Source organism: Colobus angolensis, unplaced genomic scaffold (genome assembly GCF_000951035.1).
Source record: "Colobus angolensis palliatus isolate OR3802 unplaced genomic scaffold, Cang.pa_1.0 Scaffold270, whole genome shotgun sequence".
Taxonomy (NCBI): domain Eukaryota; kingdom Metazoa; phylum Chordata; class Mammalia; order Primates; family Cercopithecidae; genus Colobus; species Colobus angolensis.
Window position 1 is genome coordinate 1,011,646 of NW_012115933.1, and position 25,278 is coordinate 1,036,923.

At 39.8% G+C, this 25,278-nt stretch overlaps 1 long non-coding RNA gene and 1 pseudogene across 2 annotated transcripts; both read left to right on the plus strand.

The window, feature by feature from the left end:
* Positions 1 to 232: 232 nt before the first annotated feature.
* Positions 233 to 17,902, plus strand: LOC105515899. The gene is made up of 2 exons (XR_001002411.1): positions 233 to 612; positions 17,579 to 17,902. It is a non-coding gene; the product is annotated as an uncharacterized LOC105515899 (long non-coding RNA).
* LOC105515898 lies at positions 10,030 to 11,047 on the plus strand (annotated as a pseudogene). Its single transcript, XR_001002410.1, has one exon. The product of XR_001002410.1 is annotated as a translationally-controlled tumor protein pseudogene (transcript).
* Positions 17,903 to 25,278: the final 7,376 nt, after the last annotated feature.

Below are 25,278 nucleotides of genomic sequence, written 5' to 3' on the forward strand. Positions count from 1 at the left end.
AGCTGGCAAGGCCCCTCCTGCCAGCTCCGCCAAGCCCTGGGAGTGCACGTGACGTCGTTCTGCGCGTGCGCAGTGGCCGGGCACCGGCCGGGCAGGTTTCGGCGAGCGGGGCGCGGAGAAGGGTTTGTGGGAAATGTGAGGCGAGAGGCTTCGGCGCCCGGAGAAGGGGCTTCGTCCCACCGCCATCTTTGCGGTGGGTTTTGCTGAAGCCAAACGATTCTGCGTATTGTCTTTTTTGTTGTTTTTTTTAAGCCCTGAGCTTTTCAAGCTGAACTTCGTCGCTAGCATTACACTGAAAAAGAGCCCTTGAAAGTTTTGCTCCCATCTTGCATATTCTTTTGGAAGTCTTAGTGTGGAAATTGTCCATATTTTCAGCCTCCACATCCCTTTCTCCTGGGAGATTTCTTTTCCGTTTTTTTTTTAACTGTGTTTCTTTTCTTTCCTCCGCAACTGCTTTGTTGTTGCTGTTTCTTGTAAACCACTTATCAAAAGTGAGGTAGTTGCCGTTTAATTAGAAGTTTGGATGAACTGCCCCAAAATAAAGGAAATCAGAACAGTCATGAAAGTTGACTCCAGTTGGAGGGATGGCTGTGATCAATTACTCTTTCCACGGTAAGTTATTAGCTCAGCATTGATTAGAGGAACTTTTTGTAAATCAATATTGTACCCGATATGCCTAAAGTTGGGATACACTGAGCATAGGCATCTCCAAGAAAGTTTTCCGAGTTGTAATTTTTTCTTTGACCAACAAACCAAAGAAAAGCACATAATTGATTTTTATGGTTAAGGTAGTGGTGTAGTTTTACACGATAATTCCCCACGACACCCCCTTGTCTTAAACTGAAAGAAAGATATGCATATACATACATTTTACTTACAGAAGATGATACATGTTGACCTTTGGCATTCTGAAAAGCACCCCCCCCCACTCGCTACCTTAACCTGTTTTTCAGGAAATCCAGTTTTTGTTGAGGAGTGTTGACTCACTACAGTACTAAAAGAGAATGTACACTTTTTTGAACATTTTTATGCATATGAAATTGAAGTTATGGTGCTTATCAATAAAATGAACATGCATGAATGTGTCTAGGACTAGAACACTACCAATATGATTGCGTTTATTATTTTTCTTCTCATAAATCTGCTATGGTGATCTATAATCCGTGATAAGTTGAAATCACCATTGTAATTGTTTTGGGGCACCACAAACCACACCCATAGAAGACAGCAATCAATCAATAAATGTGTGTTCTGACTGCCCCACCGACAGGCTGTTCTGCCATCTCTCTCCCTCTCCTTGGACCTATCTGTTCCCTTACACAGTAATACTGAAATGAGGCCAGTTAAGAACTCTACAATGGTTTCTAGGCGTTCAAGTGAAGGAAAAGTTGCATATCTCTCACTTTAAATCAAAAGCTAGAAATGATTTAGCTTAGTGCAGAAGACATGTTGAAAGCTGAGATAGGCCCCCTTGCAGCAGACAGCCAAGTTGTGGATGCAAAGGAGAAGTTTTCGAAGGAAATTAAAAGTGCTACTCCAGTGAACACATGAATGATAAGAAGGTGAAACAGCCTTACCGCCAATATGAAGAGCGTTTGAGTGTTCTGGATAGAAGATCAAACCAGCCACAACATTCCCTTAAGCCAAAGCTGAATCCAGACCAAAGCCCTAACTCTCTTCAATTTTGTGAAGGCTGAGAGAGCTGAGGAAGTTGCAGAAGACAAATTAGAAGCTAGCAGAGGTTGGTTCATGAAGTTTAAGGAAAGAAGCTGTCTTCATAATATAGAAAGAAGTGTAAGGTGAAGCAGCAAATGCTGATGTGGAAGCTACAGCAAGTTATCTAGAACAGGGGTCCCCAACCTCCGGCCCTTGGACAGGTACTGGTCCCTGGCCTGTAAGGCGCAAGGGAGCACAGCCGAGAAGGTAGGGGGCGGGGTGGCGGCTGGGTGGGGATGGGCGGGGAGTGAGAATTGCTTAAGCTCCGCCTCCTGTCAGATCAGCAGCAGCATTAGATTTTCACAGGAGCGCAAACCCTATTGTGAACTGCACATATGAGGGATCTAGGATGAGACTCTAATGCCCTAATGCCTGATGATCTGAAGTGGAACAATTTCATCCCCAAATCATTTCCCTGCCCGGCCCCCACCATGCCCCTCCACCGCCACCCCTCAGTCCTCGGAAAAATTGTCTTCCATGAAACCAGTCCCTGGTGTCAAAAAGGTTGGGGACTACTGATCTAGAAGATATAACTGAGATAATTGATCAAGGTGGCTACACTAAACAATACGTTATCATTGTAGATGAAGTAGCTTTCTACTGGAAGATGCTGCTGTCTAGAACTTTCATACCTAGAGAGAAGTCAATGTCTGGCTTCGAAAGATAGATTGACTTTCTTGTTATGGGCTAAGGCAGCTGGCGCCTTTAAGTTGAAGCCGGTGCTTATTTACCACTCTGAAAATCTTAGGGCCCTTAAGGATGATAAATCTATTCTGTCTGTGTTCTATAAATGGAATAACAAAGCTTGGATTATGGCACATCTGTTTATAGCATGACTTACTGAATATTTTAAGCCTACTGTTGAGACCCATTTATCAGCAAAAAAAGATGCCTTTCAAAATATTACTGCTCGTTGACATTGTACCTGGATACTCAAGAGCTCTGCTGGAGATGTACAAAGAAATTGATGATGTTTTCGTGCCTGTGAACACAACATCCATTCTGTAGATGGATCAGGGAGTACTTTCAACTTTCAAGTCTTATTATTTAAGAAATACATTACATAAGGCTACAGCTGCCATAGATAGTGATTCTTTTTTTTTTGAGACGGAGTCTCCCTCTGTCGCCCAGGCTAGAGTGCAGTGGCCGGATCTCAGCTCACTACAAGCTCCGCCTCCCGGGTTTTACGCCATTCTCCTGCCTCAGCCTCCCGAGTAGCTGGGACTACAAGGGCCCGCCACTTTGCCCGGCTAGTTTTTTGTATTTTTTAGTAGAGACGGGGTTTTACCGTATTGGTCAGAATGGTCTCGATTTCCTGACCTCGTGATCCGCCCGTCTCGGCCTCCCAAAGTGCTGGGATTACAGGCTTGAGCCACCGCGCCCGGCGATAGTGATTCTTTTGATGGACTTTGGCGAAGTAAATTGACAGTCTTCTGGAAGAATTCACCATTCTAGATGCCATTAAAATTCATGGGAGAAGGTCAAAATATCAACATTAGTAGGAATTTAGAAGAAGCTGATTCCATCCCTCATGGATGACTTTGAGAGATTCAGGACTTCACTGGAAGAAGTAACTGCATACATGGTGGAAACAGCAAGAAAACTAGAGTGGAGCCTGAAAACGTGATTGAATTGCTGCAATCTCATGATACAACTTGAACAGAGGCTGGGTGTGGTGGCTCCCCAGCACTTTGGGAGGCTGAGGCAGCAGGATTGCTTGAGGCCAGGAGTTTGAGACCAGCCTGGGCAACACAGTGAAAATCCATCTGTACAAAAGATACAATTAAAAAATTAGCTGGATGTTGTGGGGTGCACCTGTAGTCCTAGCTACTTGGGAGGCTGAGATGAGAGGATTGCTTAAGCCTAGGAATTTGAGGCTGTGGTGAGCTGTAATCATGTCACTGCACTCCACTACAGCTTGGGTGACAGAGACCCTGTCTCTGAAAACAAACAAACAAACAGAAAAACCAACTTGAATGAATGAGGAGTTACTTCTTATGGAGCAAAAAAAAAAAATTTTTTTTCAGATGGAACCTACTCCTGGTGAAGATGCTGTAAAAATTGTTGAAATGACAACAAAGAATTTAGAATGTTACATAAACACAGGTGATAAAGCAGTAGCAGAGCTTGAGAGCATAGGCTCTATTTTTTTGTTTGTTTGTTTTGCCATTAACACCCAAATAGACTCTAATTTTGAAAGTTCTGTGGGTAAAATGCTTTCAAACAGCGTCGCATGCTACAGAGAAATCTTTTGTGAAAGGAACAGTCAATTTATGTGGCAAACTTCATTTTATCTTCTCTTAAGAAATTGCCATAGCCACCCCAACCTTCAGCAACCATTACCAGTTAGCAGCCCTTAATATCATTGAGGCAAGATCCTCCAACTGCAAAAAGATGACAAGTTGCTGAAGATTCTGATGACTGGTAGCATTTTTTAGCAACAAAATATCTATTTTTAATATTTAAATTGTTTGAATTTTTAATTTTTGGGATACATTGCGGTGTATATATTGGGTTTATGAGATATTTTGATACAGTCACTCAAGGCATAATAATCATATCAGGTTAAATGGGGTATCAGTCACTTCAAACATTTATCTTTTGTGTTACAAACAATCCAATTATACTCTTTTAGTTATTTTTAAATGTACAATTAGATTGTTATTGACTATAGTCACTCTGTTGTGTTTTCAAATAATAGGTTTTATTCATTCTTTCTAATTATTTTTTGTACCCATTAAACATCCCCCACTTACTTCCCTTCTCGGCCTCTAGTAACTATCATTCTACTATCTCCATGTGTTCAATTGTTTTAATTTTTAGCTCCCACATAAGTGAGAATATGAAAAGTTTGTCTTTTTGTGCCTGGTTTATTTCACTTAACATAATGATCTCCATTTCCATCTATGTTATTGCAAATGATAAGCTCTCATACGTTTTTTTTATGGCTGAATAGTACTCTATTGTGTATATGCACCGTGTTTTCTTTATCCATTCATCTGCTGATGTACACTTAGGTTGTTTCCAAATTTTGGCTATTGTGGACAGTGCTACAATAAGCATGGGAATGCAGATATCTCCTCAATATAGTGATTTGCTTTCATTAGGGTATATACCTAGCAGTGGGATTGCTGGATCATATGACAACTATATTTTTAGTTGTTTGAGGAACCTCCAAACTGTTCTTCATAGTGGTCGTACTAATTTACATTCCCACTAAAAGTGTATGAGGGTTCCCTTTTCTCTATATCCTTGTTGGCATTTGTTATTGCCTGTCTTTTGGAAAAAAGCCAGTTTAGCTGAGATGAGACGATATTTCACTGTAGTTTTGGATGAGCAAAGAAAATGTTTTTTACATTTCTCTGATGATCATTTATGTCAAGAACCTTTTCACATGTCTATTAACCATTTGGTTCTTTGAGACAGAGTCTCACTCTGTCACCCAGGCTGGAGTGCAATGGCAGGATCCCAGCTCACTGCAACCTCTGCCTCCTGGATTCAAGCGATTCTTATGTCTCAGCCTCCTGAGAAGCTGGGATTACAGGCGCCTGCCACCATGACTGGCTAATTTTTGTAGTTTTAGTAGAGACAGGGTTTCACTATGTTGGCCAGGCTGGTCTTGAACTCCTGACCTCAAGTGTTCTGCCCGCCTCGGCCTCCCAAAGTGCTGGGATTACAGGTATGACCCACTGTGCCCTCCTCTGTTTGACATTTGTATGTCTTCTTTTGAGAAATGTCTATTTAGATCTTTTGCCCATTTTTAAATCAGATTATTGGATTTTTTTTTCCTTTTGATTTGTTTGAGCTCTGGATATATTCTGGTTTTTAATCTTTTGTCAGATGAATAGTTTGTAAATATGTTCTCCCCTTCTGTGGATTGTCTCTACACATTGTTGATTGTTTCCTTTGTTGTGCAGAAGCTTTTTAACTTGATGTGATCCCATTTGCCCATTTTTTGCTTGGGCTATTTGTGCTTCTGGGGTATTACTCAAGAAATCTTTGCCCAGTCCAATGACCTGGAGAGTTTCTCCAATGTTTTCTTTTAGTAGTTTCATAGTTTGAAGTGTTAGATTTAAGTCTTTAATCCATTTTGACTTGACTTTTGTATATGATAAAAGATAGGGGTCTAGTTTCACTCTTCTGCATATGGATATTCAGTTTTCCCAGCACATTTATTAAAGATGGTGTCCTTTCCCCAATATGTGTTCTTGGCACCTTAGTCAAAAATGAGTTCACTATAGATGTATGCATTTATTTCTGGGTTCTCCATTCTGTTCCACTGGTCTATGTCTGTTTTTATGCCACTGCCATGCTGTTTTGGTTACTATTGCTCTGTAGTATAATTCAAAGTCAGGTAATGTGATTTCTCCAGTCTTATTCTTTTTGCTCAGGATAGCTTTGGCTATTTTGGGTATTTTGTGGATCTGTATAAATTTGAATATTGTTTTTTTCTACTTCTATGAAGAATGTCATTGGTATTTTGATAGGGATTGCACTGAATCTGCAGACTGCCTTGGGTAGTATGGACCTTTTAACAATATTGATTCTTGCAATCCATAAACATGGACTCTCTTTCCATTTTTTTGTGTTCTCTTCAATTTCTTTCATCAATGTTTTCTGGTTTTCATTGTAGAGATCTTTCACTTCTTTGGTTAATTCCTAGGTATTTAATTTTATTTGTAGCTATTATAAATGGGCTAATGGGATTACTTTCCTGAATTCTTTTTCAGATTGTTCACTGCTGGCATATATAAATGCTTCTGATTTTTGTATGTTGATTTTGTATCCTGTAACTTTACTGAGTTTTGTTTTTTGAAACAGGGTCTCACTTTGCACCCAGGCTGTAGTGCAGTGGTATCATCAGGGCTCACTGCAGCCTCAATCTCCTGGGCCCAAGCAATCCTTCCACCTCAGCCTCCTGAGTAGCTGGGACCACAGGCATGCACCATCATGCCAAGCTAATTTTTTTTTTTTTTTTTTTTTTTTTTTTTTTGGAGATGGAGTCTCCCTATGTTGCCTAGGCTGATCCTAAACTCCTGGGCTCAAGCAATCCTTCTGTTTTGGCCTCTAAAATGTTCAGATTACAGACATGAGCAACTGCACCCAGCCAACATTACTGAATTTGTTTATCTGTTCTAAAAGGTTTTTGGTAGTCTTTAGAGTTTTCAAAATATAAGATCATATTTGTAAACAAGGATTATTTGACTTCTTCTATTCCAGTTTGGATACTCTTTATTTCTTTTTCTTATTGTTCTACCTAGGACTTCCAGTACTATGTTGAATAACAGTGGTGAAAGTGGGCATCTTTGTAGTGTTCCAAATCTTAGAGGAAAGTCTCTCAGTTTTTCCCAATGCACTGTGATGTCAGCTGTGGGTCTGTCATATATATGGTATTTATTATGTTGAGGTAAGTTCCTTCTATATCCAGTTTTTTGAGGGATTTTATCATAAAAGGATGTTGAATGTTACCAAATGCTTTTTCAGCGTCAGTTGAAATGATCATATGCTTTTTGTCCTTCATTCTGTTGATAATGATGTATCACATTGATTTGCATATGTTGAACCATTCTTTCATCCCTGGGATGAATCCCACTCGGTCATGATGAATGATCTTTTAATGTCTTCTTGAATTCGGTTTACTAGTAATTTTGTTGAGGATTTTTGCATCAATGTTCATCAGGGATATTGGTCTGTAGTTTTCTTTTTTTGATGTGTTTTTCTTTTTGGTATCAGGGTAATACTGGCCTTGTAGAATGAGTTCAAAAGTATTCCCTCCTCCTCTGTTTTTTGGAATAGTTTTTTTTTTTTTTTTTTTTTTTGAGACGGAGTCTGGCTCTGTTGCCCAGGCTGGAGTGCAGTGGCCGGATCTCAGCTCACTGCAAGCTCCGCCTTCCGGGTTTACGCCATTCTCCTGCCTCAGCCTCCCGAGTAGCTGGGACTACAGGCGCCTGCCACCTCGCCCGGCTAGTTTTTGGTATTTTTTAGTAGAGACGGGGTTTCACCGTGTTAGCCAGGATGGTCTCGATCTCCTGACCTTGTGATCCGCCCGTCTCGGCCTCCCAAAGTGCTGGGATTACAGGCTTGAGCCACTGCGCCCGGCCTTGAAATAGTTTGAGTAGGATTGGTATCAGTTCTTCTTTAAATGTTTGGTAAAATTTAACAGTGAAGCCATCAGATCCCAGGCTTTTCTTTGGTGGAAGATTTTTTATTATGGCTTTGATTTCATTACTTGTTACTGTTCTGTTCAGGTTTTGGATTTCTTTATGATTCAATATTAATAGGTTTTATGTGTTTAGAAATTTGTCCATTTCTTCTAGGTTTTCCAATTTATTGACATATAGTTGCTCACAGTAGCCTTTAATGATCCTTTGAATTTCTGTGGTATTAATTATAATGTCTCATTTTTCCCTGCTGATTTTATTTGAATCTTCTCTCTTTATTTCTTAGTCGGCTAAAGGTTTGTCAATTTTATCCTTTCGAAAAATCAACGTTTTGTTTCATTGATCTTTTGTGTTGCTTTCTTCATTTCAATTTCACTTAGTGCTGCCCTGATCTTTATTGTTTCTTTTCTTCTTCTAGCTTCAGGTTTGGTTTGCTCTTGCTTTTATAGTTCTTTTTTCTTTTTTTTTTTTTTTTTGAGACGGAGTCTCACACTTTCACCCAGGCTGGAGTGCAGTGGCACGATCTCTGCTCACTGCAACCTCTGCCTCCCAGATTCAAGTGATTCTCCTGCCTCAGCCTCCCAAGTAGCTGGGATTAGAGGCATGCGCCACCATGCCCGGCTAATTTTTTGTATTTTTAGTAGAGACAGGATTTCACCATGTTGGCCAGGCTGGTCTCGAACTCCTGACCTCGTGATCCACCTGCCTTGGACTTCCAAAGTGCTGGGATTATAGGCGTGAGCCACTGCGCCCAGCCGCTTTTATAGTTCTTTAAGATGCATCACTAAGTTGTTTATTGGAAGTTTTTCTACTTTTCTGATGTAGGTGCTTACAGGTTTACATTTTTCTTAATACTGCTTTTGTTTTATTCCATTGTTTTTGGTATGTTGTGTTTCCATTATCATTTGTTTGAAGAAATTTTTCAGTTTCCTTCTTAATCTCCTTATTGGCCAACTGTTCATTCAGCTGCATAGTGTTCAATTTCCATGTGTTTGTATAGTTTCCAAAATTCCTCTTGTTACTGATTTCTAGTTTTATTCCATTGTAGTTAGAGAAGGCAGTTGATATTATTTTAAATTTTGAATGTTTTAAGACTTGTTTTGTGACCTAAGATGTGGTCTGTCCTTTAGAGTGACCCATGTGCTGAGGAAAAGAATGTATATTCTGCAGCCATTAGATAAAATGTTCTGTCAATGCGTATTAGTTCCATTTGGTCTATAGTGCATATTATGTCTGATATTTCTTTGTTGATTTTCTGTTTGAATGATCTATGCAATGCTGAAAGTGGACATGTTGAAGTCTTCAGCTATTATTGTATTGGTATCTATCTCTCTAATGATATTTGCTTTGTATGTCTGGGTGTTCCAGTGTTGGATGCACATATATTTACAACTGTTATATCCTCTTGATGAATTGACTCCTTTATTATTATAAAATGACCTTCTTTGTCTCTTTTTATAGTTTTTGTCTTGAAAACTCTCTATTTTCAGTCGGTATGTGTCTTTATATGTGTGAAGTGTGTTTCTTATAGGCAAATTGTTGAGTTTTGTTTTTTAAATCCATTCAGCCACTCTATTTCTTTTGATTGGAGAGTTTAGTCCATTTACTATCAATGTTATTGACAAGTAAGGACTTATTCCTGCCATTTTGTTATTTGTTTTCTGGTCTTTTCCTCCTTTTTTTTTCCTTCTTCATGTCTTCCTTTTAGTGAAGCTGATTTTCTCTGGTGGTATGATTTAATTTCTTGCTTTTCACTTTTTGTGTATTCATCGTATATTTTTCGATTTGAGGTTACCATGAGGCTTGCAAATAATATCTTATAACCCATTATTTTAAACTGATGATAGCTTAACATGGATTGCACAAATAAACAAAACTAAGAAAAACTCCACACTTTAACTTTGTTCCTCCTTTAAAAAATTTTTGTTGTTGTTCCTATTTATACCTCATTGTACTATATCTTCTAAAGTTGTTGTAATTATTGTTTTTGATCAGTTCATCTTTTAGTCTTTCTACTTAAGATATGAATATTTTAGCTTTTTCCGCCCGCTCCCCCCTCCCCTCCCAGCACCGCCCTGGCTGCACCGCGCTTACTCTGAGTTTCTGGCTCCTGCTAAGCTAGCGCCTCCCTCCTCTCCCTTCATTTGCCATCATGATTATCTACCCGGACCTCGTCAGCTACGATGAGATGTTCTCCGACAACTACAAGATCCGAGCTATGCCTGGAGGTGGAGGGGAAGATGGTCAGTAGGACACAAGGTAACATTGATGACTCGCTTATTGGTGGAAATGCCTCCGCTGAAGGCAGGGAGGGCGAAGGTACCTAAAGCGCAGTAATCACTGGTGTCGATATTGTCATGAACCATCACCTGCAGGAGACAAGTTTCACAAAAGAAGCCTGAGAGAAATACATCAAAGATTACATGAAATCAATCAAAGGCAAACTTGAAGAATAGAGACCAGAAAGAGTAAAACCTTTTATGACAGGGGCTGCAGAACAAATCAAGCACAGCCTTGCTAATTTCAAAAACTCCCAGTTCTTTACTAGTGAAAACATGGATCCAGATGGCATGGTTGCTCTATTGGACTACCATGAGGATGGTGTGACCTCATATGTGATTTTCTTTAAGGATGGTTTAGAAATGGAAAAATGTTAGCAAATTTGGCAGTTATTTTGGATCTATCACCTGTCATCATAACTGGCTTCTGCTTGCCATCCACACAACACCAGGACTTAAGACAAATGGGACTGATGTCATCTTGAGCTCTTCACTTATTTTGACCATGATTTATTTGGAGTGGAGGCATTGTTTTAAGAAAAACGTGTCATGTAGGTTGTCTAAAAATAAAATACATTTAAACTCATTTGAGAGAATGCCTTTTAGTTTAATGCATAGTTAAACCAAATTCATCCTGTAGTGTTCCTGGAGGAGCTAGAGCCTGGTTGTAGGCTACTACTCATCAATTAACTTCTACAGTGTTGACTACTTCTGGGACTGGAATATAAAAATGAATCAAAGGTTTTGATTGTGAGTTGCAATAAAGGGAAAGACCATGCTCATAGCAGTGCCAACATCTGAAGTGTGGAGCCTTACCCATTTCATCACCTACAACGGAAGTAGTTAACTGCAAGAGATTACCAAGAGAATAAAAAGACACTCATTCAGTGGGAAAAAAAAAAAAAAGATATGAGTATTTTATACATCACAATGACCCTGTTATAATATTCTGTGTTTTTCTGTGTACTTACTATTACCAGTGAGTTTTGTACCTTCAGATGATTTCTTTTTTTTTTTCAGATGAAGTCTCACTCTTGTTCCCCAGGCTGGAGTGCAATGGCGCAATCTTGGCTCACTGCAACCTCCACTTCCTGGGTTCAAGCAATTTTCCTGCCTCAACCTCCCGAGTAGCTGGGATTACAGATGCCTGCCACCACGCCTGGCTACTTTTTGTATTTTAAGTAGAGATGAGGTTTCACCATGTTAATCAGGCTGGTCTCGAACTCCTGACCTCAGGTGATCCTCCCGCCTTGGCCTCCCAAAGTGCTGGGATTACAGGCATGAGCCACCGCGTGTGGCCTCAGGTGACTTCTTACAACTCATTAACATCCTTTTTTTTTCAGATTGAAGAACTTTCTTTAGCATTTCTTGGAGGGCAAGTCTGTTGTTGATGAAACCCCTCAGTTTCAGTTTGTCTAAGAAAGTCTTTATTTCTCCTTCATGTTTGAAGGATATTTTTGCCAGATATACTAATCTAGAGTAAAAGGCTTTTTTCCTTCACCACGTTAAATATGTCATCCCACTTTCTGCTGGCCTGTAAGGTTTCCACTGAAAAGTCTGCTGCCAGGAATATTGGAACTCTGTTCTTTCTTTTTTTCCCTCTTTCTTTTTTTTCCTTCCTTCCTTCTGTCCTTCCTTCCTTCCTTCCTTCCTTCCTTCCTTCCTTCCCTCCCTCCCTGCCTCTTTCTTTCTTTCTGTCTTTCTTTCTGTCTTTCTTTCCTCTTTTTTCTTCTGCTTTTAGGATCTTTTCTTTATCCTTGACCTTTGGGAGTTTGATTATTAAATCCCTTTAGGAGTCTTGTGTTAAATCTGCTTGTTGTTCTACAATCATCTTATACTTGAATATTAATATCTTTTTCTAGGTTTGGAAAGTTCTCTGTTATTATTCCTTTGAATAAACTTTCTAGCCTTATTTCTGTCTCTGCCTCCTCTTTAAATTCAATAACTCTTTGATTTGCACTGTTAAGGCTATGTCCTAGGTCTTGTAGGTATGCTTCATCCTTTTATATTCTTTTCTTTTTTGTCTCTTTTGGCTATGCATTTTCAAATAACCTGTCTTCAGGCTCACCAATTCTTCCTTCTGCTTGATCAGTTCTGCTATTAAGAGACTCTGATTCATTCTACAATATGTCAATTGCATTTTTAAACTCCAAAATTTCTGCTTGATTCTTTTTAATTATTTAAATTTATTTGTTAATTTTATCTGATAGGATTCTGAATTCCGTCTCTTGAATTCATCTTGAACTTTGTTTCTTAAACACACTATTTTGAATTCTCTGTCTGAAGGATCACATATCTCTGTCTTTCCAGGATTGGACCCTGGTGCCTTATTTAGTTTGTTTGGTAAGGCCATGTTTTCCTTGATTCTTGTAAATGTTTGTTGGTTTCTGAGCATTGAAGAGTTAGGTATTTATTGTAGTATTAGCAGTCTAGGCTTGCTTGTACCCACCCCTGGAAGGCTTTCCAGGTATTCAAAGAGACTTGAATATTGTGATCTAACTTTTTGGTCACTGCAACCATATCTGCATTAGAGAGGACCCCAAGCCCAGTAACAATGTGGTTCTTGCATAGTCACAGAGGGACAATGTTGGTGATCTTGGATAAAATCTGGAAGAATTTTCTGGATTATCATGTAGACACTCTTGTTCTTTGACTTCCTCCCAAACAAACACAGTTGCTCTCTCTGTGCTGAGCTGCCTGGATCTAGGGGAGGGGTGATACAAGCACGACTGTGATCACCACCACTGGCACTGCACTAGGTCAGACCTAAAGCCAACATAACACTAGGTCTCACCCAAGGCCCATTGTACCTACTCCCTGGCTATGTTTGCTCAAGGCCCTGGGGCTCTATAGTCAGCAGATGGCAAAGCCAGTTAGGCTGTGTCCCTCTCTTCAGGGCAATGAGTTCCCTTAGACCCTAGGTAGGTCCAGAAATGCTGTCTCAGAGCCAGGGTCTGAGGTTGGAAACTCGAGATAGGTACCTGGTGTTCTATTCTACTATAGCTGAGCTGGCACCCAAACCACAAGACATAATCCTTCCTACTCTTCCCTCTCCTTTCCCCAGGCACAGGAGCCTCTCCCCTCAGTCACCACCAGCACAAGCCCATGAGGAGTACTCCCACACTATCATTGATGTTCCCTTAAGGCCCAAAGGCTCTTCAGTCAGCTGTGGTGAATGCTGCCAGGCCTGGGACTCACCCTTTAGGGAAGTGGGTTCCCTTCTGTCCCAGGGTAGGTCTAACAACACCTGCCAAACACCAAGGCCTGGAATCAGGAATCCCATGAGCCTACCACTTGGTGCTCTACCCCACTGTGGTTGAGCTGGTATCTAAGCTGCAAGACGAAGTCCCTGTTACTCTTCCCTCTGCTTTCCTCAAGCAGAAGGAGTCTCTCCTTTTTGTCATAACGGCTGTGAATGTGCTGGGTCACACCGCAAGTCAGCACATCTGAGAGTCTCACCCAAGGCCCATGGTGTGTTCTACCTGGTTGCTGCTGCTGATTATTCAGGGCCCAAAGGCTCTTTAGTCAGCAGGTGGTGAATCATGCCAGGCCTGAGTCCTTCTCTTCAAGGCAGGGGGTTCCCCTCTTCCCAGGGTGTGTCTAGAAATACTGTCTGGGAGCTAGATGCCTTAGGACTCTGCCCAGTACCCTGTCTTACTGAGACTGAGCTGATATCCAAGTCACGGGACAAGGTTGTCTTTACTCTTCCCTTTCCTCTCCTCAGACAAAAGAAGGGCTCACTTTTGAAGCTGCAAACTATGCTGCCTAGGATAGGGGGAGTGGTGGTGCAAGCATTCCCTTAGCTACCTTGGCTGTGTCTCACTAGGTTGCATGTCCCTCCATGTCCACTGGCTCCAAGCCCAGCACAGCACTATGACTTGCCTAGAAGTTACAGTCCTTGTGGCCTAGACTGCCTTTCAAGTTTACTTAGAACCCCAGGGCACTTTAGCCCATGGAGATGAGGCTTGCGGAAACTCAGGTTCTGACCCCTGGGATGGATGATTTCCCTCTGGCTAGGGCTCATCTCAGTGCTGCCTCTGTGGGTGTCAGCTGAGTTCTGCACAGTGTTGACAGCACTGAGTTCCAATGCAACATCCTACAATTGCTGTGCTCTTCCTGACCCCTAAGCACACAGATTCTCTCTCTGTGCAAGAGATGGGAAAGGGGTGGTGTCAGCAATTTAAGACCCACTTGGGTGATGTTTTTATTTTTTATAAAGACTATCTTGCCCAGGCTCTGTATTAACCATTTTTAAGTACAGGCATGCCTCAGAGATATTGTAAGTTTGGTTCCAGATCACCACAATAAAGCAAATGTTACAATACAGGGAAATCACATGACTGTTTTTGTTTCTCATTGCACATAAAAGTTATGTTTACATTATACTGCAGTCTACTAACTGTGCAATAGCATTATGTCTAAAAAACCAATGTGCATACCTTAATTTTAAAATATTTGGAGGAGGCAACAGATGCTTCCACTGATTATTCTCCCCACAAAAACACCAAATTTAACAACTATTTACAGAAAAAAGCGCCTCCATAAGAACCAAAAATCAGGTGAGTGATCACAGTACCTGGTTTTTAACTTCATATCTCTGAAAGAGGCACTGAAGAGGGTAGGAAAGACAGTCTTAAATTGTGGTAAAATGCTTATTTTTCTTTTGCCCATTTTTATGTTATGTTGTTTATCTTTTCCTGCTGATTTGTAGGCATTTTGTATCTATTTTGGATATTAATCTTGTATCAGTTGTATGTGTTCAAAAATACCTTCTCCAAGTTTGTAGTTTGTTTTTTTACTTCCCCAATGAAAAGATGTCTGAATATCTTTTATAGTACAAATATAGTTAAATTTGTACATCCTTTAATCAAGAGTTTATTTATGAATTCTCCCTTACCTCAAGGTTGTAAAGATATTATATTTTCTTCTAAAAGTTCAAATTTTTGCTTTTACCATTTAAGTTTTTAATCTTTATGGACTTGATTTTGGGTTATAGTGTGATATTCAATTTCTTTTATTTTTTCCCCAGGAGAATAACAAATAGTCCTTGTACCACCTAGTAAGTGTTTCCTCATTTAAGAAGAGAGTTGCAGTGCCGCATCAAGCTTCCATATATTCATAACTCTGTTTTTGGACTCTATTTCATTCCACTGATTGATCTATGATCTATAGATTCCTTCTCCTATACCATACTATCTTAATACTCTTTATAATAAGTTTTGTTATCTGGTAGGGTAAATCTTCCACTATATTCTTCTTTGATTTTCTTGAGATATTGATCTCCCATATAAATTTTGGAGTCAGAGGCTCAGGTTCTTTGAAAACCCCATTTGAATGCTGATGAGACTTACACTGAATTTATAGGTCACTATTGTGATTTTAAAGATATTGAGTCCTGTCATCATTGAACAGGGCATATCTCTTCATTTATTTTCTTCTTTAAAGAATTTCAGTAAAGTTTTACAGTTTCCTTCATATAGGTCTCACACCTCCTTCTTTTATTGCTATAATAAATGGTAAAAAAGCAAAATTATGGCTTATCAAACCAGTGTAAAATATATTTTTGAAGCACTTTGATACATTTTAATTTGTACTGGATATTAGATGATATTAAGGTATTAGAGTTAATTTGATTAGGTTATATGCTAAAATTGTGTTCATTATGATAAAAATGAAAAGCCTTCATTAGAAACTTATATGCATTTACTGATAAGGTGACATGACATATGTTTAAAATAGTTTATATGACACAATGTCACTATTTTTAATTTTAAGTAGTTCATTTAAAAAGTTGGGGGAGATGAAAGAAGAATGGCCAAGTGTTGATAATTGTTGAAGCGAAGCTGGGTAATGGGTATGTGAGAGTTCATTATGCTATTCTCCCAATTTTTGTGTATGTTTGAAAAGTTGTATAATAAAGACTTTAACATTATATTTTTGAATTATTTTTTGGGGGGTGTAGAAATTACATTTTTTTATATATATATATATGGAAGGGAAGGGATTGTTTCGTATATATATAGAGAGAGAGAGAAGGAGAGAGAGCGAGCCATTTTGCCAAACTCTCTCATTGTTTCCAATAATTTGTCTATTGTTTTGGGTGTTCTAGACAGTCTTATCGTCTGTGAATGTGAATATGTGGAAACTTCTCCTCTTCCAATGCTAGGCCTTGCTGGGTTGAGTAAGACCTCAAATATAATATTGAGTAAAAGTATTAATGTTGGGCATGCTTGTCATATTCTGATTTTTTAAAAAACAGCTAAGTTTCACTACTGAGAATGATATTTTTCTTTCTTTCTTTTTTTTTTTTTCTGTTTTCTTTTTACTATAGCGAGACCCTCACTCTGTTGCCAAAGCTGGAGTGTAGTGGTGCCATCATAGCTCACTGCAGCCTTGAACTCCTGGGCTTAAGTGATCCTTCTACTTCAGCCTCCCTAGCAGCTGGGACTACAGGCATGTGCCACTATGCTCAGGTTTGATGTTTTAAAAAAACATTAGCTTTGGTAATGTTTTAGTGCTTATGAATAGATGTTGAAACATAATCAGATGTTGAATTTTATTAAATGCTTTTTTTCTTTGAGATGGAGTCTCTTTCTGTTACCCAGGCTGGAGAGCAGTGGCGCCATCTTAGCCCACTGCAACCTTTGCCTCCCAGGTTCAAGCAATTCTCCTGCCTCAGCCTTCTGAGTAGCTGGGATTAAAGGTGTGCACCACCATGCCTGGCTAATTTTTGTATATTTAGTAGAGATGGGGTTTAACCATGTTGGTCAGGCTGGTCTTGAACTCCTGACCTTGTGATCTGCCCGCCTTGGCCTCCCAAAGTTCTGGGATTATAGGCGTGAGCCACCGTGTCCAGCCTAAATGCTTTTTTTCTACACTTACTGAGATGTGGGTTTTTGTTGTTGTTGTTGTTGTTCTGTTCACATGATCAATTATGTTTATGGATTTTCTAATGTCAAACCCAATCAATAATTTAATTTTTTTTCCACAAAGTAAACAATGAACCCAAAGAATTGTTCAGAAAAATTCTACCAAACTGTCATTGAATAGATTATTCCAATCTTGTTCAAACTCTTCCAGAGACTAGAAAAAGAGGAAATACTCCCTAAGTCTATGAAGCGAGTATAACCAAAGCAGACAAAGAAAGAAACAAAAAAGAGAAATTACAGGCCAATTTCACTCATGAACATAGATGTAAAATTCCTGAATAGAATACTAGCTAACAGAATCCAGAAAAGATTGTGTGGAACCAGTGGGTGCTTGCAGCAAACACCCTAAACAAACAAACATACAACAAATAACTCCAGGGGTACTTATACATATAATTAAAGCAACTGTAGGACTGACTCTGACAAGTAGTTTTCTTAACTTTAAACAGAATACTTTCCCTTGCCAACATTTATTTTTCTCTTCATTATAAAGGGAATTGAACAGCTTGGACTTGGAGACAGTGAGTTAAAACAGAAATAGGAAGGTGGCAGAAAAAGACTATACCAGATTGAAATGTGTTGGATATTCATATCCACCCAGCACCTCAGAATGTGGCCATGGAGGATGGAGACAGAGATTGGAGTGATGCATCTTCAAGCCTAGGAACACTAAGAATTGCTGGCAATCATCAGAAGCTGGAAGAGGCAAGAAAGTGTCTTTTCCTAGAGCCTTCAGACAGAGCGCAGCCCTGCCAACACCTTGATTATACGCTTCAAGCTTCTAGAATTGTGAGAGAGTAAATTTCTGTTGTTATAAGCCACCTAGTTTGTGGTCTTTTGTTATGGCAGCCCTGGGAAACTAATAAACATGATAGTACTGGGAAGTGAGATGCTGCTGTAGCAGACACCTAAAAATGTGGAAGTGGCTTTGGAACTGGGTAGTGGGTAGAGGCTGGGAGAATTTTTAGGTGCATGTCAGAAAAAGCCTGGGTTGCCTTGAAGAGATTGTTGGTAGAAATATTGAAGTTTAAGGAGCTTCTGATTAGGGCTCAGAAAGAAGGATGGAGAGCTATGGAGAAAGCTTCTATTGTGTTAAGGCATATATATATTACCTCTAAAAGAATGTTTCTAGAAATATGAGCAATAAAGATGCTTCTGGTGAAGTCCCAGATATAAATGGGAAACATATTCTTGGACACTAGAGAAAAGGCAATCCTTGTCATAAAGTGGCAGAAAACTTGGCTGAATTATGCTCTACTGTTTGGTGAAAAGTAGAACTTGTAAAAGAAGAACTTGGAAATTTGACTTAGGAGATTTCCAGACAAAGTATGAAAGGTACAGCCAGATTTCTCTTTGCTGCTTACAGTAAAATGAGAGAAGAAAGAGATACATTGAGAAATGCACTGTTTAGGAAAAAGAAGCCAAGAGTTGATCATTTGGAAGATTCTTACACTATCCAAATAGCATGCTATGAAAAAGGGCTAAGGTGTAGCAGACAGCTGTTTGATGTAGACATTAGGTGTGTGATTTAGGGATCCAATCAACCATCTCAGTAACAGCCTGCAATAAAGATGGGGTTATCCAGGAAGGACCCATGGAACACCTTCATGTCTAACAATGTGAGACTCCTTGATGTTCATGAAAGACTTACAAAGTTTTTAAGAATTTTATACCAGCAGAAACATTGCCAGCCTGGACTGAAAGGGACAGAGGCAAGACAAAATGAAGGAGGAATGACTTTTGAGGGCAGAGCCATGGATGCAGAGGTCAGAGAGAAAGGAGTTCCTGCCTCAGAGGGCCCAGAGGACATAGCATCAAGCCACAAAGGATTACTCTCAGGCTTTGAAACCCAAGGGAATTTACACTGCTGGGTTGTGAACTTGCTATAGACAAGTAAGTCCTTCATTTCTTCCAATTTTTTTAGTTTAGGAATGGGAATGCCTGGCCTATGCCTGTTCTATCAGTGTATTCTGGAAGCAGGGAACTTGTTTTCTAGTTTCACAAATCTGTGAATGGAGAATAATTTTGCCCTGGGATGGACCATACCCAGAGTTTCACCCATACTTGGTTAAGATTATATAGGTAATGATATTTGGAACTTTACTGGGTGGATGTTTAGTGGAGATTTTGAATTTAGAGTTAATCCCGGAATGGGTTAAGACTTTTGAGGATATAGCGATGGGGTGAATGTATTTTGTGCATGGGATGGGTGTGAGTTTTGGGGAAGCACAGGGCAAACTTTACTGGGTTGAATAGTGTCCCTCCCAAATTCATATCCACCTGGCACCTCAGAATGGGACCTTATTTGGAAATTGGATCTTTGCAAATGTAATTAAGATGTATATTAAGATGAAGTCATATCAGATTAGGGTGGGCCCTAAATGTAATCACTGCATTTATGATTACATTAAAGGAAAAGGAGAGGGCACACAGGGAGAAACTCATGTGAGGATTGCTGGCAACCGCTAGAAGCTAGAATAGGAAAGGAAGAATTCTGCCATAAAGTGTTTCAGACAGAGCATGGCCCTGCTGACACCTTGATTTTGAACTTTTCTTTTCTTTTCTTTTTTTTTTTTTTTTTTTGACAGACGGAGGTTTCGCTCTTGTTGCCCAGGCTGGAGTGCAATGGTGTGATCTCGGCTCACTGCAACCTCCGCTCCCGGGTTCAAGCGATTCTTCTGCCTCAGTCTTCTTAGTACCTGGGATTACAGGCATGCACCACCATGCCCAGCTAATTTTGTATTTTTAGTAGAGACCGGGTGTCTCCATGTTGGTCAGGCTGCTTTCAAACTCCCAACCTCAGGTGATCCGCCCACCTTGGCCTCCCAAAGTGATGGGATTGCAGGCATGAGCCACCACACTTGGCCGATTTTGAACTTTTCATTGCCATAAAAGTGAGAGAATAAATTTCTGTTGTTATAAACCACCAGATTTATGGCACTTTATTACAGCAGCCTTGGGATGCTAATAACACAGTTAGTTGTAGGATACACTTGTCAAACATAGGAACCCGTAAGATTGAAAGCTCATCAAAAGCTCACAGGAGAACAACAGTCTAGGCAGGTGAATTAAATGAACAAATATTAAGGGAATTAGAGAGGTTTCTAAGTGACTTCTATTCATGTGTGATGTTATAGGAGTTTGGAAATAACACAACTACACAACTGATTTAATGAGGAAGCTTTGGTTTGGCATTTAACCTTCTACCTAATGGGAACTGATTACATGTCTATTTATTTTTTCATCATTTGTATTCCTTTAAGTTTTCTTGATAAATAAGGATGATATCTTTTCTTTTCAATGGCTAGGGTACTTTTAGCTATTTTATGTTCATGGCACAAATTCTAGCATGTTTTGTTATTGCTAAAGCTGATATTATTCTCAAAATATATTCTCATGATATTTTGTAAAGACTTTCCTATTTATTTATTTTCACAAAATGTTGCTATAAACTTGAAAAATAGAGGTGAGCAGAAGGGAAATATATAGCAACAAAGGTTAAGATGCATGAACATACATTAACGTTTGTGTCACAGCATGATGCTTCAGGAAGAAGAGGTGGAGATACAGTTGAAGAAGAGATGGAGACTAGTGTGCAGGCCATTTATTAGGGAGTGGTCTTGGGATCAGCACTTGTGGAAGGGAAGGAAAGAAAGCAGAATTGGGTAGAGGGAGAAGTTTAAGTGTAATCAATCAATCAACCTGATGACAGGCTCTGGATCTGGGATGGCCCTTCAAAATTGTCCCCAGTTCAAGCAAGAACAGGCACCTCTCAATCATTGTATATGAGCTACTCTTGGAAGGAGGTATCATCTTGGACCTCCAGTTTTTTTTTGCCATAGCAATCCCCAAAGAGGACTGAGAGTTGAGGACTGTCTTCCTGCAGCACTTTAGCAGCTGGGGGAACAAACCTTCCATTCCTGGGGAAGAAATCTGGGTGGTATATTGTAGCATCTATCACATGTAGATACAGAAAATTGAGTCAATCATTGTTTCTGCAATATTCCCTTTCTTTTCTTTTTTTCCCATTCAATTGACTCCCAGACCCATTCTTCTTCCCTGACATGTTTAGTATATATCCTTGGATATGTGTATATCTTTGAAAAATATATAATACTATTTTGTGTATTTATGTGTTTAAATTTACATCAGTGGTATTGTGTGAGTTTTTTCCCCCATTTTCTTTCAAAATTACATCAATTATATTGTACTACTGCTATCTATAATTCTGCTTATTGCTTTTTTTGATCAACACTATGTTCTTGAGGTTTATCCATCTCATTGTACATTCATCTAGTACATTGCTTCCAGATGCTTCATTTTTATTTATCTATCTTTTTGTTTTGTTTTGTTTTTGTTTTTTTCCTAGGCTCTGGGGTGTTTTTATATTTACCTATCTTTTTAAGTGACGAATACCAAAGTTAACCCCAACTACCATAACCAATGTTTGTACATGTTCCCTCTAGGTGAAAAGCTTTTAAAAACTGGTATTTCTGGTTTAAAGTGTATTAATGTATTAAGTGAACTGCTATAACTCCTGAAATATCAGTGGCCTAACATAATAACAATTTCCCACTCACATAAAGTCCAACTGTCAGTAGGGGCTGGGGTATGCTCCATGCAGTCATTCAGGAACCTAGGCTGGTGGAAGCTCTGCCATCTTTTGCTGTGGTTTTAAATGTCACTATCCAGTCAACTGTGAGGAGAGAAAGTGAAGCAATGATTGGGGGATTTTTACAAGCCAAGCCTGAGAGTGGTGTATAATCATCACTCTTTCCACATTCCATAGGCTGAAAGTCATATAATTGCACCTCACCAAAAGGGAGTCTGGGAAATATGGTCTAGCTGAGTGTCTAGGAGAAAAAAAAAATAGGTTTGCTGAATGTCTGGCCAATTTCTGCCATAGTTCACTCTTCTAGTAAATGGCTTCTGTTTTACTCTTCTTCCCACCCATAAGATACACCCTATCTTAAGAGAGACTGCTCAAAGTATCATTCAGTCAGTGCATCCAATTCAAGTTCTAGGATTTCCTAGTGATACACAGTTCTTTCAATCATAGAAGTGGCTTCTTGTGGTCAAGCCACCCATGAACTAAAGAGATAAATTATTTGCACCTATTCTCATTGCTACTCCCACATACCTAATACATTCATTAGGGACAGGGCAGGGCTAGATGGCTACAATTAAGAATTTTTAACTTGAAAATAAAAATAATGGGAGACCCATAGTACTTGCTGATTCATTACAATGATAAAATCCTCCGAGGCATGCATTGTGAATTCCTCTTACCTGGGGTGTGGGGTAATTTGTAATTAGAGCTGGGTTTTACTCCCTTTGAGGCATTCTCTTGTCCACTGTTTTTCATGGTTCTTGGGTTTTTCCTGTTGGATGTTCTTCCTTGTCTATTTTTCACAGCCATACCTGAAGAGGTTGTTGAAGAATATGTCCTTGGAGACTGCACAGCTTTCTCAGCCTGCTTTCAGCTGTGCAAATTTCAGAACCTGATTTTTTTGCTTTGTTTTGTTTTTTGAGACAGAACTCTGTCTGTCACCCAGGCTGGAGTGCAGTGGCGTGATCCGCCTCCGGGGCTCAACCGGATTTTGTACCTCAGCCTCCCAAGTAGCTGGGATTAAAGGCATGTGCCACCACGCCCAGCTAATTTTTGTATTTTTAGTAGAGACGGTTTTGCTTTGTTGGCCAGGCTGGTCTCAAACTCCTGACCTCAAGTGATCTACCTGCCTCGGCCTCCCAAAGTGCTGGGATTACAGATGTGAGCTACCATGCCTGGCCTGTATTTTGTTGTTGTTGTTGTTGTTGTTTGTTTTTTGTGACAGGGTCTCACTATGTTGACCAGGTTGGTCTTGAACTCTTGGCCTCAAGCAATCCTTCTACCTCAGCCTCCCAAAGTGCTAGGATTACATGAAATTTATTTTAAGACTAGAATAGTAAAAAAATTTATTTTTAGTCCAGATTCTGTTGTTGACTCCATTTATTAGTTTTTGTTTTTGGCAAAATAATTCCTTCAAAAACTTAATAGAGTTCTGATCAATTTGCTTCTAGTCAATTTCATATGTCTGTAACCACACCTAAATTATTTAATAAGTGTAATTCTAAAACCTGATTCATTTTTGCTTTCTTGCCAACATGCCTTTCTCAATGGCAGCTTCTGATCATTGCATTACATTCAATCATGTGCTTATATGGTTTCCTTATCCATTACTTTATAAAAGGACATGTATGTTTTCTCTAACTCTTAGTTACCACAAACAACTGCAATGAATATTTTGTGTATGTCTCCTCATATATCTCTACAACTGTTCTTTGGGGAAAAAACTCATTAGAGGAAGTGCTACATCATAACATTTACACGTATTTAATATTATTAAATACTGCCATACTGTTCTCCAAAATGGCAGCACCATTCCATCCAGCCATTAACAGTTTTCTAGCATCCCCACCTGCACTTAGTATTATTTAATAACATAGTAAGTGTAAGATGGTCTCTTATTGTCTTAAATCACTGTGTGGATATGTCAGTCCTCCCCTGACTAATCGATAAAAGCAATTCTAGTTAAAATTTTAGAATTTTTGAGGAAATCAAACTTTTTCTAATATTTATATAGAATAAGGAGTAAAAATTAAGAAAGCCAATTTTATAAAAAAGGGCAGAGAAAGGAGCCTAATCTACAAGATCTGAAAGTACATTATGGAGTTATAATAATAAAAACTTATGTTTTTGTCAGAGGAACAGGAAACTAGACCATTGGAACATAATTTACTTATTTATTTTTTTGAGACAGGGTCTCACTCTGTGGCTCAGGCTTGAGTGCAGTGATGGGAGCTTGGCTCACTGCAGCCTCAACCTCCTAGGCTCAAGTGGTCTCCCACTTCAGCCTCCCAAGTAGCTGGGACTATACGCACGTGCCACCATGCCTGTCTAATTTTTTGTGGAGATGAGGTCTCACTGTGTTGCCCAGGCTGGTCTTGAACTGCTTAGCTCAAGCTATCCTCCTGCCTTGTTCTCCCAAAGTGGTGGGATTACAGGCATGAGTCACTGCACCCAATCCTAGAACAGAATTTAAAACTCAAATAGACCCATAGGTGTATGAAATTTTGTAAATAATAATAATAATGCGGAAGATAATATTACTTGTTTACAATCTTCCTCCCTGGTCCCTGCCATAGTTTCATTATGGACAAGCTTCCTGGACCTAAATGTTTATTTCTCTCTCCCTACTCACTCTATACAAAAACTCAAATGGATCAAAGACTGTATGGCAGGTACACCTGGCAGCAATAACTTAAGCATACCTTAAGAATGACCCTATGGTTTAAGAATGTATGTTCAGACTTCTGAGCTAAGGAACCTGGGAACAACCAACCCACAGATTCATTCCTTATCTGTGAAGAACATCTGAACCCTCCAGGATATCCTGTGGAATTCAGGTACCAAAGGGGATCAAGGTACTTTGTTTTGGGTTAAATGAAGGTTGCCAGGTGGAGGTTGCTAGGGGAAGGGTGCTACGTGAAAATGCTATATAAACTGCTTGTTTTTTTTTTTTTTGAGACGGAGTCTTGGTCAGTCACCCAGGCTGGGGTGCAGTGGCACCATCTCTGCTCACTGCAAGCTCCGCTTCCCGTGTTCATGCCATTCTCCTGCCTCAGCCTCCCGAGTAGCTGGGACTACAGGCGCCGGCCACAACGCCCAGCTAATTTTTAATTTTTTTGAGACAGAATCTTGCTCTGTCACCCAGGGTGGAGTGCAGTGGCACCATCTCGGCTCACTGCAAGCTCCGCTTCCCGTGTTCATGCCATTCTCCTGCCTCAGCCTCCCGAGTAGCTGGGACTACAGGCACCCGCCACTATGCCCGGCTGATTTTTTTTTGTATTTTTATTAGAGATGGGGTTTTACCGTGTTAGCCAGGATGGTCTCGATCTCCTGACCTCGTGATCCGCCCGTCTCGGCCTCCCAAAGAGTAGGGATTACAGGCGTAAGCCACCGTGCCCGACCAACTGCATGCTTTTTATAAGCAGTTGTGGTTCTCCTGCCCAGTCCGTTGCCACCAGACTGCCCTGCATATAAGGCTTCTCGATAAGCCCTGTGTCTTGGTCACTGGCTCTGGGCCTCTTCTTCAGCCCTTATTGACTGAAGTCAATAAGGGTCTGGCATGACAAAGACCTAAATGTGAGACC